Source organism: Gigantopelta aegis, unplaced genomic scaffold (assembly GCF_016097555.1).
Source record: "Gigantopelta aegis isolate Gae_Host unplaced genomic scaffold, Gae_host_genome ctg3440_pilon_pilon, whole genome shotgun sequence".
NCBI classification, from domain to species: Eukaryota; Metazoa; Mollusca; class Gastropoda; order Neomphalida; family Peltospiridae; genus Gigantopelta; species Gigantopelta aegis.
Genome location: NW_024533345.1, coordinates 13586 through 31917, shown reverse-complemented (window position 1 = coordinate 31917; position 18332 = coordinate 13586). Strand labels below are relative to the sequence as shown.

Below are 18332 nucleotides of genomic sequence, written 5' to 3'. Positions count from 1 at the left end.
TTTCATGTAGATATCACACATCTTGATAATATTGCTGAGAGGAATAGAATAATCTAGTAAGTTGTATTTGAGATGTGGGGCTTATAGGATAATTATAAGGCGGAGCTTATTATCTTTAGTGGGCGTGGTTGTACACGTGGAAAATGGCTGTAAGGAAAGCAGATGACTATGAACGAGTATGTTTATTAGTATAGTTTCTTTGTTATGTGTTATTGTGTATTGTTAATAGATATTACGAGAACCATATGACTATATATGTCAAGTTAAAGGCAAGGAAGTTAGAGGTGAAATTAATTGAGGTAATTGATTGTATTAACACAGCTATATAACTTAGGTGGTAGCTATTGGTCTGCCAGGAAGTCATATTTTATGAGAGTTGGTATTAGTTTGTCGATCATGCTTTCACCTACTCACAATGGTGCAGGTTTGCTTACATGTACTGTAAATATATTTAAATGAAATGTTTTAGAAATTATATAAAATAATGGTTTAAAGGAAGTGTATTTCAGTGTATAAATTAGGTAAAAAATGGGAAAAAATAAGATATTGTTTAAAAAATGTTATTACACAAAATAGTAAATAAATGAATAAAGAAGTTAAGGTAGTAATAATCAGTATGTTATTTAACTGATCTGTTAAAATGTAAATGTTAACATGTTATGACATGTGTTTATACTAGTAGATTTGTAGGTGTGATAGATGTACAATAATTCTATTATTTAAACTAATCTCGATTATAATACCTCTCTCTCTCTCTCTCTCTCTCTCTCTCTCTCTCTCATCTCTCTCTCTCTCTCTCTCTCTCTCTCTCTCTCTCTCTCTCTCTCTCTCTCTCTCTCTCTCTCTCTCTCTCTCTCTAGGCATTTAATAGCTGGTTACAAATCCCAGATGAGAAGAAGAAAGAAATTCAAGAAATTACTCAAATGTTACATAATGCAAGTCTTGTGTGAGTATAGTTGATATTACTATAACTTAAGAGGAGAGTGTTTCTCACATATTGTACATTTCTCTAAAATAAGTCCCAAAATATGCACTAAATAATGTCTAATTTATTAGTATTTACTTTCTCTAGTATTGATGATATAGAGGATAACTCATTGTGGAAGAAAGGTGTTCCAGGTAAGCAAAACTTTACTATAATTATACTGAACATAGTTCCATGAACTGATATTTGTCAGATGTTTTACCGAATCATTCTATATTAAGGACACCCTCAATACTAATGTTACTTGATATAGAGTCTTTAATATGTTATTGATGTATTACCACTATAGTAATAAACAATTTTCATAGTCTCTATTATTATGTTACTTAATATTATAGCAACAAAAATGTATATGTAAATGTATATTAAGTGCTAGTGGCTTATGTTTAGAAGTAGGTCCATCTATTATAATTATTTACATTGTTCAGAGTCCTCGTTTTCATGTGCCTCAGACAGTGATCCTTAATATGAAGTCCTAGTATACTTGTTAACTTATGTTTAGAGGCTAGTTTCATCCTTTTTTTATACATTTTAATTGATGGTAGTTGCTCATAGAGTTGTTTGGTGTTGCTTCTGCTATAAATTCAGCAAATTATATTTATTTCGTGGCAATGGACAGAAACATTAAAACTCAATCATCCTACAGCTATGGAAATATTTACTCGTAAGTTGTAATGTTATTTCAATGACATACGTACTACCATATAAGGCAATGTGTTATTGAAGGCTATATCGTTATAGGACTATACAGTATTTATATAATAACATGATATAGGTCAGTTATTACTAATTCTCAGAGTTGTACTATTTTTTGAATGACATACTACCATATAAGGCAATGTGTTATTGAAGGCTATATCATCATATTATTATAGCACTATATAATATTTATAATATTATAATATGATATAGGTCAGTTATTACTAATTCATAGAGTCGTTAATGTTATTTCAATGACATACTTACTACCATATAAGGCAATGTGTTATTGAAGGCTATATCATAATATTAATATAGCATTATATAATATTTATATTATATATGATATAGGTCAGTTATTACTACTTCATAAAGGACAGGGTAAAGATATCTTTTGGAGAGATAACTATGTTTGTCCTACTGAGGAAGAGTATAAGACTATGGTCAGAGAAAGTAAGTCCACTTTATTTTACTGCAATATAGAGGACAACATGATATCAACATTGAATCATATAGTCCTTATATCTAAGTAACACAAAAGATACACATGATGTAGTGATCAAAGGAAATCACATATCTAATACAAAGTATTTATGACTTCTACAAGTTAAGAAACCACAACATAATCCCATTAGCTGAGGCTTCTAACTAATTGTGAATATAATCAGCATAAATGAACTTCATTTTCTGTAGAGTAAGTAATTATTGAGTGCTTGGATATTTATCAAGATTTCTAGTGTTAGAGAAAAACTTGTAAAGTGCTATTAAATCTTTATAAACCTGACTTGTAAATCATATAGCCAACATAATGACTAAAGGGAAGTTTCTGTGGTGAAAATTGAAAGATAGTGAATTTTTGCTTCCCAAAGATTTTAGACTAATATTCAGTGAATGTTTAGTGTTGGAAAGAGATTGTGAAGTACCATAAATGAAATATTATAGCTGTTTTTGAATAAGCATTTTACCAAAACAATTATCCTTATAATATGTGTTTAATATTACTATTATGATTAGCATTAATATTTCCCGGACAAGTTTCTAAATGTTAATGGATGTCTACTAAGTATGGTTGACGTTTATAGTAATAATTTGTGAATTTGAAACTGACCAATCAGATTGCTTTATTTAAATTATATATACTCTAAATATGTTTTAACATCTAATATTGATATTTCTACTTATTATAGAGACTGGTGGATTATTTCAATTAGCTGTTGACTTAATGCAATTATTTAGTGAAAAATAAAGGTTAATATTGTATGAATAGGTAGATAAGGATGGATGGATGGAATGATTGATGGATGAATGGATAAAGAGATTAATATCTAAGTTGATAAAATGATTAATGAGTGGATAGATGATAGTTATGAATGGATCAATAGTACCTGTCTTTGTAATATTTGTTCTTATAATAAGATATTTATCTTATAGTGATTTTAATCCTCTTCTGGAGATTTTAGGACTCTACTTTCAAATAAGAGATGATTATGCTAATTTAATGTCTATTGAAGTGAGTAATAATTACAACAAATGAACTCATTTGAGCAATTTATTATATAACTATATTGTGACATTCCATATACAGTAATGATGGAATTTAGAGTTACAATTTAGTGATATATTATAATATGACAAGATGTTGTGTCAAATGTAATATTTCAATTACAGGAGGGGTTCACTACTGGTTCATAACTTATATGTACAATTTTAGTTCACAGATGCCCACTGACTATGATGTAGCTCAAACATTTTGGGTTTAGGGTCTAATAACGGTATAACAATATATTATAATACTTATGACACCACTCCCACAATAGCTTGACACAATTGTCACTATATAATTAAGATAAGAGTAATTTAATGATTTAAGTAGATATAAGAGTATTATGTATTACTATATAACTGTCTATATTATTGTAGTATACTGAGAATAAAAGTTTCTGTGAAGATTTAACAGAAGGCAAATTCTCATTTCCATAATTCATGGAATAAGAAATGATCCTTCATCAAAACTGATGAGTATCCATTTTAACTTTACAATCACACATTGTATATGTCCAGTATAGTTGTATTAGTACTATGATAAAAGTAAGGTTATAAGATGTACATGTATGTTAGGTTTTAGATAGTATTTTCCAATAAAAGTGGATCTCCCCACGTGTAATTAAACAACATGCTACATGTAGACAACAAGGGTTCATACAGGAGGGGAAGCCCTGGGATACCCCCCCCCCCCCCAAAGCATACTCCCCTCCCAAGAATGCTAATTTGCAAACTGTTACATGTATATTGTGTAATGCAATATGTGACAATTTCCTAAAGTAAAATATGATGTATATATAATAAAATACCACATGGGACATAAGGGGAACATTGATAAACTTTCCTCCCTCCCAAAGTTCAAATCCTGTATGAGCCCCTGTGTATATAGGTATTTGATATTTGTTATTTTCTGAAGTTCAGTTTCTATCAGATATTTTAAGACAAAGGACAAACCGATATTGATATAAAAAAGTTTTTCTTGCAATGTTTTAGAACAAACTGGTACATTTAGCTACACTGTACAAGTACTAAGGGACTTGGAACAAAAGTAAGTATATTTATCATAGTTTTTCTAAGTAAAGTTTTAAATTTGACCAAAAAAGTAAGAAAAACGAAGTAGAATTTGAAATAGGAAGCTGTTTCAAATTAGGCAAAGTATGGAAGTGGCTCAAATATACACTGTTGAGTCACTGTGATTATAATTTTAATAATTAATAAATTAATTAATGGATTCCTTGTCATTACCCCAATTTCTGTGTGTGTGTTATAGTAGTTATATTATATATATCATGTATTATACAGTACTCATAACACATTAATCTCTATTTTTTTCTAGAGCTATTGAAGAGATTAAAAAACTGGTGGAAATGTGATATTGGAAACTATTGTGGACAAACTTGCCTTGTTATACAAGAATGTACCGTCACCATTAGGGAGTGACCCCTCCTAAATTATAATAAATAATTTGTTTTTTTATGATAATTGATATATCTCTGATGTCATCAATGGGAAGTATGGGTGGGTTTCACATCTCATGCAATTGCAATTGCCACATAGTTTTAAAGCTGAGAAGACTAGCCTGAAGCATTAAATTTTACGTAAATACTTACCAGAATTATCATAATTTGTTATGTCAATTGTTACACTTCCTTCTTCCTTATAAGGCACAGTTACTAATTGTTGTAAGTCTATACTTGTGTAAAGAATTGAAAACCTATAACCTCACAGAATATAACTATTAACTGAAACTATAAAAAAAATTAAATAATAAAACATAAGTATAAACTGGTAGGAGAAATAAATTAAAAGATACTAAATTATTTTTATGGTTTACAAGAATTAATATTCTACTTGGCATTGTTATTGTTCTTAAAAATATAGGCAGTGTTATCTCTCTGTGTGGTAAAAGAGGCTTGAAGGAACTATTAGACTCCTCTGTGACACCTCCCATTCTTTGAACAAGATAACTTTGCATTCTGAAGTCTCTATTTCTCTGGGATGAAGAAATCTACTTTGCTAAGCGCTGTATACTTTCCTAACCTTTCGACCTTATAAGGCACATCATCAGCTTCTCTGATGAGTAATGCAGCATGTGACATTGTAAACATGTAGGATATGTAGCTTTTCATAAATGGGTTCCTACTTGTCTATTTAACCATTATAAGCCGTTTCACATCTGATAAATTTGCGTAAGTCTGATCGATATGGCTCCAGTTAGATGTACTTTGGCAAAGATGACGTCATAGCGGATCTATAGTGATTTAATTATAATTATTGAGAGCCACGCCCTATAAGTAAAAGTAGGAGTATGAAGTCTACTAAAGTCTTGTTTCTTTTTTTTAGTCTTTTCTTTGATGTCCTTTTTGCTATCGAATGTAGTACAATTTTGACTTCATCAAGCCAGCACGTACCTCTGGTAAACTCTTTTTAGTTTTCGGTATATTTGCTAAACCTGTTATTGACTTAATAACCATAAACCCTCTTGACAGACTTTTCCTATTTCTTGTATATTTTATTATGGTTCTAGTTGGAGGTTTTCTTGTATTGATCGTCAATGTCGTAGTTCAAGCAGTGGTAAGAAGATGGAGGCTATTAAAAACATTAATTTCATTCTATATACCAATCTTCTTATACCAAGTCCTATATTTATGTCGTGGTTGATAATTGGTTTATGTTAATGTTATCAGTGTATTTTATTCATGTATGGTATTTGTGTATACATCTTTAGCTATGATATATGTTAGAAGTACTTAAGAAGACGCACTAAAATCAACGCTAATGAAACAGGTGTGTGTATGTATGTACATGTGTGTTGGTGTTGTTTTAGTAAACTAAAACTTGAGCTAAAATCCTTTTTAGTAAGGATTTAAGTTATTAATTACTATTACACTATTTATTTGTTATATCACTAATAAATGACATATTACTACTATATATTTCTTCTATTACTGGAAACGATTATGTACGTGTTTAATTTTTGTTAAAATTAGCAATGATTGTTACAAAAGAACTTGGATGCTACCATTCTTAGATATTGTATTCTTTTGACTAGTTTTGAGTTCTAATTTTATTTTTGAGTCTTAAATAAATGGAAATTACGACATGCAGAAAATAGTCTGAAATGTACATTTTGGTAAAAACCCTTGCCCATGACTTTTAGTAATTAAAACTAAAACTTAATTTTACAATTTACATTTTTATTACTAATGTTAATTAATATATGAAAAGATGCTAATTATTGTTTAAACAAAAGGAAAATGTTGACAATTAAACTAATATACACTTAGTTAATATCAATGTAAAATATTCAAACAGTTATAGCACATTTCAACTTCATTTTTTTCAGATGAACAGAATTACATACGTATCTTCCAAGAAACAACTAGAAAGAGAAGAATCATTAAAAGTAAACATTATTCAATGTATGACTGTTGGTCCCAACTTCTGTTGGGTAAAACTACCTTGAAAAAGCATCTGCTTGCTAATCATACATTTGAGACATCAGATTATCAACAACCTAGTAGCCCAGTATGTGAAGAAGTTAAAATAGCTCAAATAACACTAGAAGAAATAAAAAACTAAGCAGTTACCTTGTACAGTTGCAGTAGATAAATATACTTGGAAAATATGCACAATTGATGAACAAATGATTGGCTGTCTCAAAACAATGTCACAACAATAAAAGCAGATATGTCAGTACTAATGAAGTATTGTTCTGGACCAATTTTTTAATCATGATGGCCTTACCTCTTGTTGTATGCTTGTCTTACATACGGAGGGAAAAGAGACTTGATGATGAAGACCACAACTATAATGACCAAATTAGTACACTAAGACAGGATGCTTTTGATGACGGGACTATGTATGGTGTTGCTTGTTTTTATCTTTTTTTATTATGTGTTATTACACTGACAATAAATTGGATATATTCATGCTGTGTTAAAGAACCGAAACAAATATCAAAACTGCAGATGACCTCGTTAGAGAAACACTCACCAAAATATTATTAACAGAATAACGTCTTTCTTTGATCGAACTTTTACCATCTACTTCAGAGATTGTGGAGGACAACCAGAGTTCCATGAAGTTGTCCCTGCTTTGGTGCCACACTCCATCATGTTCTTTCTTGTCTTTAATCTTCTAACGGTCTTGACACTCAGTACAAAGTCCTTTATAAAACTAGTGATGGTAAAGTATCTGATCCATATGTGAGTAGTTTCACTGTTAAAGAAGTTCTTCTACAATGTCTAGCTAGCATTAGTTCAATTGGAAAGTACTCAAAGCCACAAACAAACATAGTTAAATTTTCGTTTATGAGGTGGTGGAAAAGAATAGTTAAAGATTTGGGGAAAAAAGTAAAAATGACAATTTCGAAAGTTATTGTCATTGGGACTCACAAAGATAAACTTGGAGATGCTAGAGAGGCTGATGATAAAGTTTTTCATATCAACAATCAGTTTGAAAATGAACTAAATCACACAGACTGGTACTTTAATGATATGATTGTACGAACAGAAAATGGCAATCCTATTCTTGGAGTGAACACCTTCAACCCAAGTGATATTATACAAGTGAAAGATCTAGTTAATGAAGTAGCTTTAAATGGAGACTATCAGTTTGAAATACCATTATCATGGTTGGTATTGACTTCTGTATGCAAAAGTTTGAAAAGAAGTAATTTCTTTAAAGGAATGTCAAAAATCTTTCACAAGAATGTAACATTTCTCTTGGAGATGAATTTATGCAGCACTTTGGTTCCTACACAATAAAGTTGGGACAATAAGGTATTTAAAAATGTACCAAAACTACAGAATGTAGTCATTACTGATCCTCAGCTACTCTTTGATTTGGTGACAGACTTAATTGTAAATACATTTCCTTTAAAAGACGTATTCATAGGAAAAGTGAACGCGACAGGTTTTCGTTTATCTGGTCGATTTACAAAACATCATTTAGAACATTGTGAAGCTGTTAAAGAGAACTTATTATCAGTTAGAACAAGTAATAGCTGTTTAGAACATCTTGTTATCATTGCTCCTGTAGGTATAAATGAGTCTAATGAACAGGAGTATTTTCTCCTTGTGTTCTAGTACATGCTTCTCTTCCATCTACTCCATTGTTACATAATGAAGGGGACATTCCTCCTCTTCTTATTACATTCAAAATGTCAATACACTCCAAGAGGTATCTTTAGCTCATCATTGCTAAAATCCTTCTTGATGGTAAAGACAAGTGGAAACTCTCATCAGAAGAAATCTTTAGAGATCAAGTCGAATTTTATCTTGTTAAGACTGGGCATAATGTTACTTTGACCAACTTTTTTAGGTTCCTTGAGATTGTTGTAAAATCTCCTTGTGGCTTTAATAGAAGAAGTGATAAAAAATGTTTATATCTCTGTCCAACAATATATTTCTCATTGTCTAACTTATGTGAAGAATCAGCTTAATTACACAGATACTGCAGACTATCACTTTGGCTTTTATTGTAAGGACAATAAGAGCAGTTCTATAGAAGATCATCCTGCTATATGTAATAATGATTGTCCTACATATACAACATGTAGTCGTAATGGAAGCCTTAAAGCAATATCTATTACCACAACAACAGCTATGGTTTAATGGAAAAAAACGTAAGTTTGTCCTGTTAATAGATTTACACATATATTATAATGGTTTACGGTGTACATATTAAAGTCTTTGTTTATATTTAACATATATAATATATATATAGTATACATATAATTTCTTATTGTTTATTGTATACTATAGTTTCTGCCAATGAAGCTGATTATTCATATACCGTAGTTTCTGCCAATGAAATTGATTTACTATTACTTGAAGGTATGAATATATAATAGTATAGATTAAAATAAGTAACATTTATCATTTGTCTATAGCCATTTTAGCTACTAAACCAGAAACAGCATACATTGCTGACATTACTTGCTTCTGTCAGTGCTAAGTGGCAAGAGATTGGTGATCTACTTGGAGTGGATTCTAACACTATTGAGGGATTACATACTTCAAACTTATCTAACCAAGTTAAGATGTCCAAGATGTTTCAGAGCTGGTTGGATAATGCACCAACTCCAACCTGGTTAACATAATCAATGTCTTAGAGGGACCACTAAAGAAGAAATCATTAGCTGCAGAGATTCGTAATTCTTTAGCAAGTATGTATATAATGGACTATAATGTTATAATTATATATTATAGATCATGAATTAGTGACATGTACTCATCTTGACATGCTTTTTTATGTATTAAGTGACATTTGAAAAAATGTGGCTCAATTAATACAATCTTTATTGTTTTCTCTTGTTTAGATCATGACAAAAAACTGCTAGCAGTTCTTTATTGCATTAACACAACATCTATAAATGACTAATAGAATAGACTGAGGTACATTTTTTTTTCAAATAAATACAACATATGCATGTGTAATGATAATAACGTAGGTGTATTTTGTTGGATTTGTTGTCTTAGTTTCTTTATTTCCCACTTCATACTATATTTTATTTACAAAACGTTTTATTTTACATTTTCTTGAACATCATAAAACAACTATATATGTTGACTATCAAAACTGAAATACTATACTATATATAGTGATATATACAATACATTTTCAATGAATTTTATGAATTTATAACTAGAACCTATGGTCATTAACAGTCAGTAGTGTTTATCTTGCTTGTAGGTATGGAGGGTCATGCATGGCTGTGGGGTTGATACCAGTGATCAGTAAAGAGAGAAAAATAGGAAACTTTTAAGGTAGAATTATTAACTTGTATTCTACACTTTTGATAGATATCATTTCAGCAAATAAGATAAGGGGTTGTTTGAATCTAAGACTTTCATACTTAGAAAGAACCTTGGAAATATGATTGCCAGAGAAAGTAGATTGCTACTGCTCAAAAATCTTAATTATCAAGTAACATCTCATTGTGAAATTATGTACATTACTACAATCGGAAATAGCTTTCTCTCTGTTCTGAATATGTAGTATCTACATTCCATACCCCTAATAAAAGCTTATTTTATATACCCTTCATCTGCTCTAGCCTAACTCTGTCATATCCAGCTTAGCGAAGGCTTCTTGAACAAGTTGGTGTCTTCTATTTCCATACATTATTAACACGTAATTATTGCGTGGTAGTCTTTGAGCAAAGGGGTTTGGTTTGTGAAATTACATAGCAATGTGTCGAGTAGCCATTCCCGAAAATAAAATATGACCGAGAAGTTGACTAAAGTCTCGTTCTTTTTTGTGTGTGTTTTCTTTAATGTTCTTTTTATTGTCGAATCTAGTACAATATTTGGGGCAAACAAGAGAAGCACGTATTGCTGGCAAACTCGTTTTAGTTTTGGTGTATATGCTGAATTTATTTGTTAACCCAGAATTTCATTAGCTCCTAATGTACTTGAGACACTTCAATATTTAGTATTATGTTCTAGTTCTAGGGGTTTTTGTATTGATGGTCAATGTTATAGTTCAAGCAATGGTAAGAAGATGGAGACCATTAAAAGACATTAATTTCATTCTATATACCAATCTCTCTTATACCAAGTCCTTTAATATGTCATGGTGGATAATTGGTTATGTTAATGTACGGTTCATTTTATCATTTATGGTATTTGGGATACATCTTTAGCCATGATATATGCTCAAAGTACTTTAGGAAGACACCACTAAGATCAAAGTAAGTGAAAACAGGTTGTGTATGTTGTTTAGTAAACTAAACTAAAACTTTAGCAAAATCTAATTTAGTAAGGATTTAAGTTATTAGTTAAATATTACACTATTCATTTGTATCTCATTAATTAATTGACATTACTAATATTTCCTTTAATACGGAAATGGTAATGTCACGTTTTAATTTTCAGAAAGTAGCAGTCAACTTACTATTCTTAGATATCGTATACTTTGACAAGTTTTGAGTTGTACTTTGTCTTTTGAGTCTTAAATAAATTAAAATGACTACATGCTGAAAAAAGTGTGAAATTTACATTTTGATAAAAAAGCCTGTCCTTGACTTTAGTAATGAAACTAAAGCTTAATTTTTATTTTTTATTACTAATGTAGTAAAATGTAAAGTTGATAGTTAATATTTAAATAAAAAAGCAAAATGTTAACAATTTAAACTAAATTAACATTTGTCAATGTATGTGGGTAAACATTCAAAATTGTATTTATAATTTATCCACTTAATTTTTTGTAGAGAACAAAAAACACCTGCGTATCTTCCAAGACAAACCAGAAAGAGAAGAATCATAAAAGTAAACATTATTCAATGTTTGACTGTTTGTCCACCTTTCTGTGGTAAAAACTCCTTGAAAAAGCATCTACTTGCTAAATATAAAAAAGTATCCTAGTACATTTGAGACATCAGATTATCAACCACTAGTCGTCAGTATGTGAAAGAAGTTAAAAATAGATCAAATAACACTAGAAGGAAACAAAAACTAAGCAGTTACCTTGTACAGTTGCAGTAGATAACTACAATTGGAAAACTGCAACATTGATGAACAAAATGATTGCCTTTTCAAAAACCACTGTCACAGAATAAAAGCAGAAAAATGTCAGTACTAATGAAGTATGGTTTGGACCAATTATATAATCAATGATGGCCTACCTCTTCTTTATGTTGGGTTTATTAGTGGATCAAAAGAGAGGTTGATTTAAAATGCCAGAAAACGTATTCAAATGGAGAATGCTCTGAAGCAAATTTTGTGTATGGTCTTATGGGTTTTTTTTTTTACATTATGTGCTATTTACAGACTCTAAATGGCTATATTCATGTTGTGTTAAAACAACCAAAAGCTAATATCATAACTGCAGATGACCTCATGAAAAAACACTTCCGCAGAAACATCATTAAGACAGTGCAGTCTTCTTTGATCAAACTTTTACCATCCTACTTCAGAGATTGTGGAGGACAACCAGAGTTCCACCAGGTTCTCACTGCTTTAGTCGCCACACATCCACTTGTTCTTTTCGTCTTCAATCTTTCTGAGCATCTCGACACTCATTATAAAGTCACTTATAAAGCTAGTAATGGTAAAGTATCTGATCCATATATGAGTAGTTTCACTGTTAAACAAGCTCTTCTACAATGTCTAGCTAGTATAGCTCAATTGGAAAGTACTCAAAGCCACAAATGAACATGGGCAAATTAATGTTTGATTTAGGTTGTGGAAAAGTTCTAGTAAATTTTTTGAGGAAAAAAAAGTAAAAATGACAATTTCAAAAGTTATTGTCATTGGGACTCACAAAGATAAACTTGGAAATGCTAAAGAGGCTGATGATAAAGTTTTTTCATATCAACAATCAGTTTTGAAAATGAAATTAAAAGGCACAGACTGGTACTTGAGGGACATGATTGTACGAACAGAAAGTGGCAATCCTATTCTTGGAGTGAACACCTTCAACCCAAGTGATATTAAACAAGTGAAAGATCTAGTTAATGAGGTAGCCTCTAAATGGAGACTATCAGTTTGAAAATACCTGTATCATGGTTGTTATTTGACTTCTGTAGCAAAAAGTTTGAAAAGAAAGGTAGTTTCTTTAAAGGAATGTCAAAGTCTTTCACAAGTAATGTAGCATTTCTCTTGGAGATGAATTTAATGCAACTTTGGTTCCTACACAATAAAATAGGGACAATAAGGTATTTTAAAAATGTACCAAAACTACATAATGTAGTCATTACTGATCCTCAGCTACTCTTTGATATTGTGAAGACTTAATTGTAAATACATTTCCTTTAAACGACGAATAAAGAAAAGAAGTGAACATGACAGGTTTCGTTTAATCTGGTCGATTTTACAAAACATCATTTAGAGCAGTGTGAAGCTGTTAAGGATAAACTGTTATCAGTAGAACAAGTAATAGCTGTTCTAGACCATCTTGTTATCATTGCTCCTGTAGGTATAATGAGTCTAATGAACAGGAGTATTTTCTCCTTGGGTTCTAGTACATGCTTCTCTTCCATTTACTTCATTGTTACATAATGATAGTGACATTCCTCCTCTCTTATTACATTCAAATGTCACTACACTCCCAGAGGTATCTTTAGCTCACTAATTGCTAAAATCCTTCTTGATTTTAAAGACAAGTGGAAAAACTCTCATCAGAAGAAATCTTTAGAGATCAAGTTGAATTTTATCTTGTTAAGACTGGCATAATGTTACTTTGACCAACTTTTTTAGGTTCCTTGAGATTGTTGTAAAATCTCCTCGTGGCTTTAACAATGGAAGAAGTGATAAAAATGTTTATGTTTCTGTCCAACATTATATTTGTCATTGTCTAAATTTATGTGAAAAATCACCTTAATTACAACAGATACTGCAGACCATCACTTTGGCTTTATTTGTAAGGAACATAAGAGCAGTTCTATAGAAGATCATCCTGCTATATGTAATACTGATTGTCCTACATATTACAACATGTAGTCATAATAGAAGTCTTAAAAGCATATCTATTACCACAAGAACAGCTATGGTTTAAGGAAAAAGTAGTTTTTAGTTTTACACAATATTATAATGGCTTACTGTGATATATTAAAGTCTGTCATTTGTATTTTAAACATATATGTATAATAAAATATATATATAGTATATATGTGTGTATATATATACTTACTTATTTTTTTTTATTTGTATACTATAGTTTCTACCAATGAAGATGATACTGTAGTTTTCTGACAATAGAAATTGATTTACTATTACTTGAAGGTATGAATATATAATAGTATAGATAACAGTATGTATTATTATCATTTTGTATATAGCCATTTTAGACTACTAAACCAGAAAAAAAAAAACATATTTGCTACATTACATTACTTGCTTCTGTCAGTGCTAAGTGGCAAGAGATTGGTGATCTACTTGGAGTAGATTCTGACATTATTGAAGGATTATATACTTCAAACTTATCTAACCAAGTTAAGATGTCCAAGATTTTACAGAGCTGGTTGGATAATGCACCAACTCCAACATGGCATAACATAATCAGTGTCTTAGAGGGACCTCTAAAGAAGAAATCATTAGCTAATAAGATTCGAATATACTTTAGCAAGTATGTATATAATGGACTATAATGTTATAATTATTTATTAGATCATGAATGAGTTTGCATGTACTCATCTATGACATGCTTTTATGTATTAAGTGACATTTGAAAATGTGGCACAATTAAACACATATTGTTTCTCTTGTTTAGATCATGGCAGAACTTCCTAGCAGGTCTTTATTACATTAATTAAGACAACATGTATAACTGACTAGTACAATAACTAGACAGAGTGAGGCACATTTTTTTGAAATAAATACAACATTTTTGTAATGATAATAAACATAGGTGTATTTTGTTGATTTGTTTTTCTAATATCTTTATGTGCCACTTTATACTACATTTTATTTACGAAACGTTTATTTTTATTTGAACATCATAAAACAATTATATGTTGACTATCAAAACTGAATTACATATACTATGTGATATAAAATTCAATGAATTTTTATGAATTATATATAGCTAGAGCCTATGGTCTTTTCACAGTGAGTAGTACACTGCTCACTGTCAAAGACCATAGGCATTTATCTTGTTTGTATGTATGATGGTCTTGGCTGTGGTGTTTGATACCAGTATCAGAAAAAAGAAGAAACATTTTAAGGTAACTTGCCTTTATATCATTTCCAGCAAATAAGATAAGGGGTTGCTTGAACCTGAGACTTTCATACTTACTCTAAACTAGAAAGGACCTTGGAAAGATGGTTTCCAGAGGAAGTAGGTTTACTATTGCTCAAAAATGCTTAGATGATCCAATTATCAAGAAACATGTCATTGTGAAATTATGTACATTACTAGAATCAGGAACTAGCTTCTCTTCTGTTCTGAATATGTAATATCTACATTTCATACCACTAATAAAAGCTTATCTTATATACCCTTCATCTTCTCTGGCCTAACTCTATACAGCTTAGCGAACGCTTCTTGAACAAGCTGATGTCTTCCATGCTGATTAACATTATTAACACGTAATTATACGTGGGTAGTCACTGAACAAAGGGTTTTGTGTCTGTAAACTGGCCACTCCCGAAGATAAAATATGAGCATGAAGTGTGACTAGTCTGTTTCTTTTATTGGTGTTTTTCTTTGATGTTCTTTTTTACTGGCGAATCTAGTACAATATTTGAGCTCAACAAGAGAAGCACGTATTGCTGGCAAACTCATTTTAGTTTCGGCGTATATGCTGAAGTTATCGTTAACCCCAAATCATTAGCTCTGGAGACACTTCCAATATTTAGTGTTATTGTTTCTAGTTCTAGGGGGTTTTTGTATTGATAATCAATGTTATAGTTCAAGTAATGGTAAGAAGATGGAGACTATTAAAAAAGATTAATTTCATTCTATATACCATTCTCTCTTATACCAAGTCCTTTAATTATGTCATGGTGGTAAATGGTTATCTCAATGCTACCAGTTCATTTTATTCATTTATGGTATTTTGTATATACATCTTTAGCCATGATATATGCTCGAAGTACTTTAGGAAGACACACTAAAATCAAAGCAAGTGAAACAGGTTGTGTGTGTTGTTGTTAGTAAACTAAACTAAAACTTTAGCAAAAATCTATTTTAGTAAGGATTTAGTTATAGTTAATATCACTTGTTATCTCATTAATTAATTGACATTACTAATATTTCCTTTAATACCGGAAATTGTAATGTCATTAATTTTAGAAAAACTAGCATGGACGAATGAACTTGTATACTACTTAGTATCGTCCCCAGACCTACTCGCAAGCGTAAGTAGGTCTGGTTAGTGGTCACATGAGTTTGTCCCCATTAAGGAATGTGTTAGTATGCAAATAGAAGTAGTGTTGAAATATGAATATTATTGAAGTAGGTGTGGATGTGTATCTTCCTGCTCCTGCTGCTCTGACTTAAGCAGTAAACCCAAAGGATCGTGTTAATTATAAAAAACAAGAACGATGAATATTCCCTGTCTATACTCCATAGTTTGTAGATGTGCTAAGCAATGAGAAACTTGAAATGCAATCAGACCAAGCTTCACCAAAAAATAGACAAACTCTTTTTTGTAATTTTTTTTTCTTTCTCTTTGAGAGAAAATCCAAATTCTTTGGCGACTGCATCGATTTTAAAAGACAACGTTGGCAGTAGATATATCTCTACGCTTTAACATATCAATTTAATGATTTCATATTTCACACTACCTTTAATTGCATACCAACACCCGCGCTAACATTATCGTATTCCTTTGACATGTTTTGAGTTATACTTTGTCTTTTGAGTCTTAAATTAATTAAAATGACTACATGCTGAAAAAGTTTTGAAATTTACATTTTGATAAAAAGCCTGTCCTTGACTTAGTAATGAAAACTTAAAGCTTAATTTTTATTTTTTATTACTAATGTAATACTAAAGTAGTTAAAATGTAAAGTTGATAGTTGCTATTTAAACAAAAAGCAAATGTTAACAATTAAAGTAAAACAACATTTGTCAATGTATGTGTGTAAACATTCAAGTTGTATGAATTCATATATTCACTTAATTTTTTGCAGATGAACAAAATTACCATACGTATCTTCCAAGAAAAACTAGAAAGAGAAGAATCATTAAGAGTAAACATTATTCAATGTATGACTGTTGGTCCACCTTCTGTTGGTAAGACTACCTTGAAAAAATCATCTGCTTGCTAATTATACATTTGAGACACCAGATTATCAACAACCTAGTAGCCCAGTATGTGAAGAAGTTAAAAATAGCTCAAATAACACTAGAAGAAACAAAAACTAAGCAGTTACCTTGTACAGTTGCAGTAGATAAATATACTTGGAAAATATGCCACAATTGATGAACAAATGATTGGCTGTCTCAAAACAATGTCACAAAATAAAAGCAGATATGTCAGTACTAATGAAGTATTGTTCTGGACCAATTATATAATCATGATGACCTTACCTCTTCTTTTATGTTGGGCTATATTAGTTAATGAAAAGCGCTTGATGATGAAGATGAAGAACACTATAAAATGCAGAAAAACGTATTCCAATACAGAGTGCTCTTGATGCAAATTTTTGTGCATAGTATTATGGTTCTCTTTTTATTTTACATTATGTGCTATTGTACTGACACTACAATTGGTTATATTCAAACTGTGTTAAAAAAACCAAAGCTAATATCATAACTGCGGATGATGTCATGAAAAAAACACTCAGCAGAACATTATCAAGACAGTGCAGTCTCTCTTTGATCGAACTTTTACCATCTACTTCAGAGATTGTGGGAGGACAACCAGAGTTCCATGAAGTTCTCCCTGCTTTAGTGCCACACTCCACCTTGTTCTTTCTTGTCTTTAATCTTTCTGATCATCTTGAAACTCAATACAAAGTTACTTATAAATCTAGTAATGGTAAAGTATCTCATCCATATGTTAGTAGTTTCACTGTTAAAGAAGTTCTTCTACAATGTCTAGCTAGTATTAGCTCCATTGGAAAGTACTCAAAGCCACAAAAGAACAGGGTCAAATTAATGTTTATTTGGTTGTGGAAAAGTCTAGTTAAATGTTTGAGGAAAAAAAGTAAAAATGACAATTTCAAAAAGTTATCATCATTGGTACTCACAAAGATAAACTTGGAGACGCTGAAGAGGCTGATGATATAGTTTTTCATATCAACAATCAGTTTGAAAATGAATTAAAAGGCACAGACTGGTACTTTAGGGACATGATTGTACGAACAGAAAGTGGAATCCTATCCTAGGAGTGAACACCCTTCAACCCAAGTGATATTAAACAAGTGAAAGATCTAGTTTAATGAGGTAGCTTTAACTGGAGACTATCAGTTTGAAATACCATTATCATGGTTGGTATTTGACTTCTGTATGCAAAAGTTTGAAAAGAAGGTAATTTCTTTAAAGGATTGTCAAAGTCTTTCACAAGAATGTAGCATTTCTCTTGGAGATGAATTTAACGCAGTACTTTGGTTCTTACACAATAAAATAGGACAATAAGGTATTTTAAAAATGTACCTGAACTACAGAATGTAGTCATTACTGACCTCAGCACTCTTTGATTTGGTGACAG

General features: G+C 30.8%; 1 pseudogene; it reads left to right on the top strand.

Annotated features, from left to right (window-relative positions):
* Positions 1 to 229: 229 nt before the first annotated feature.
* On the top strand, positions 230 to 11500 carry LOC121392169 (annotated as a pseudogene).
* The last annotated feature ends 6832 nt before the right edge of the window (positions 11501 to 18332 follow it).